The sequence below is a fragment of the Ursus maritimus genome, unplaced genomic scaffold (assembly GCF_017311325.1).
Source record: "Ursus maritimus isolate PB19 unplaced genomic scaffold, ASM1731132v1 scaffold_29, whole genome shotgun sequence".
NCBI lineage: Eukaryota > Metazoa > Chordata > Mammalia > Carnivora > Ursidae > Ursus > Ursus maritimus.
Genome location: NW_024425452.1, coordinates 35606620 through 35608689, shown reverse-complemented (window position 1 = coordinate 35608689; position 2070 = coordinate 35606620). Strand labels below are relative to the sequence as shown.

At 32.9% G+C, this 2070-nt stretch overlaps 1 protein-coding gene across 3 annotated transcripts in view; it reads left to right on the top strand.

Annotated features, from left to right (window-relative positions):
- Positions 1–1529, top strand: part of LOC103657449 (synaptotagmin binding cytoplasmic RNA interacting protein) — a 27795-nt gene extending 26266 nt beyond the window's left edge. For all 3 annotated transcript variants that reach the window (XM_008684890.2, XM_040643719.1, XM_040643718.1), the window contains exon 12: positions 1–1529. This exon is cut by the window's left edge. The gene's annotated coding sequence lies outside the window, so the exon portion shown is untranslated.
- The last annotated feature ends 541 nt before the right edge of the window (positions 1530–2070 follow it).

The window sequence follows — 2070 nt, the reverse complement described above, 5'->3', positions numbered from 1 at the left end:
TGGTATCTTAATAAAGAATAAAGTTCTTCTCTTTAAAAAATCTGCTCTAAGTAGATTTTTCCCCTGTTTTTTTAAATTAAGGATCCCAGCAGTGGTTTTCTGAAATATTCTCTTGAATTTGTGCATTTAAATTTTATTGCAGTGGTATAGATGAATGCCATTGTTGGTATCCTTAAATTTTATTTCTGCTCACCAAGGTTAATCATGATTGTCTATATCTTTTTTATAGTAATCACTTTTGAATTGTGTTCAGATATGCAGTTTCAGGTGTAATCATCAGAGCTGGTTAGTCAGGCATTCCAGATAGTGGTTCTTTTCAGAACCTTTTTTAAAGGGTTGGTTAACTACCTCAGTAGCAGAGGATTGAACTATACCCTGTCTGTACTGTACATAGAAAATCTTTGTAGATAAAAGCAAGGCTTGTTAAATGATATGAGGGTAAGATTTTAATATACCAAATGTAACATTCTTAGTTGCCTTTAGTTTCAGAGGCTTGTAAGACTTCCTCATGACCATCATAACAGGCCTTGCTTTTGTCGTATTTTGTGGCTGAAAAAGCAGCCTTGCTTCTTCAGATATTGTAGTTATTTGGATGTATAATAGTTTAGCAAGATGTTACTTTTGTAAGACATCAGATGTTCAAAAAAAGTGCATCCGAACTTGTACTAAATACTGCAGTGTCCCTTTATAAAAAGTCAGACTAAAACTGACAATTGTACAGCAAAGCCTGACATTTGGATATTTTGAAGTTTTTTCATAAATCATAGAAATTAGTATATGGCTGTAGTTTAGCTTTTTAGGTAAAAGGTATGTTTCATTAGTGCATTTCTTATTGCTGATCACTGCAAAAATGTGAATCAGCTTTCCATTTCTTATGCAGGTCATGATAACTTGTAGAATAGAGTACAATCATTTGTGCTATGTTTTTAATTTTCTAAAGCACCTTGATGACAGTGAGTGTTCAGTGGTGAAGCATCCTCTCTTGAATCACCCTCAAAAAATTTTTGCCAAGTCCTAAATTGATAGCTTAAAGTCAAAAGTGAAATTATAGTTTAATTAGGACTTGGTATAAAGAAATCCCTTTTCCCCTTCCCCAAAGGGATACTGCAGTTATATCACATACCCAATAGGCACCACGATGAAGATCAGAGCTTATTATACTTAATTAAGGTTTTATACACACCAGTTCCCCCAGTAAATGCAAATTTAACAAAATTAGACATGTCATATGTTCAAAATGCTCATGGCAAACAATCATTTTGCATTCCTGCAAATAAAATTGTTTTATACTGTAAGCTGGAGGCGAGTGTAACTTATTTTTGTAATAAAGTTTTTATTTTTTTTATGTGTCATTAATATAAATGTGTGTTAGTGTAGAAATATTCTGGTTTAAAAACTTAGAATTGCACACATTTCAGTATGTTTATTTGTACTTACATAATTTTAGAATAGTGGTTGCCAATAGCCTGTATGTTTCACATTAATTGGTTTTTTTATGTTACCTTAATAAACCGTTTTAGTATGTTGTATGTCAGTTACTGGGATAGCTGGGACATAGAGTGTAATTTAAAATTTGTCAATAAGTATTCATTGGAATATATGTAAATGTGCCTTGCCGGTTATTGAAACTTACCTACAAAATGAGTATGGGGTGACAAAAATTAGTTCCTGGTGCTTAACGAAACTTTCTGCCACTGATTTTATATATTACCCCGTGCTTTTTTAAAGTACATCTCTTTCAAATCTTAGTGTAAGTTTGAGGGCTACACAAAACATTTACATTTCATTCTAACATATAATGAGTATAATAGGTTGTGGAAAGTGGGTAAACTAAATGTAGCCTTCAGTAAAATTGAATCTCAGTGTAATCTTTGGTGCTGGTGTTTCCCAGTTCCAAGGAGTTAAATGATCCCATCAAAGAGGTCATTGCCATGCCTATTGGCACTTTACTGTCATAACCCTTTTTTAAGGGACACTGTCAAGGTGTTTAAGTTAATTCTCAGAATTATTTGTTGGGATTTTAGGACGGGTTTGTTTGACTTAAGTAAGAACTGCATTGTCAAAGTTGAA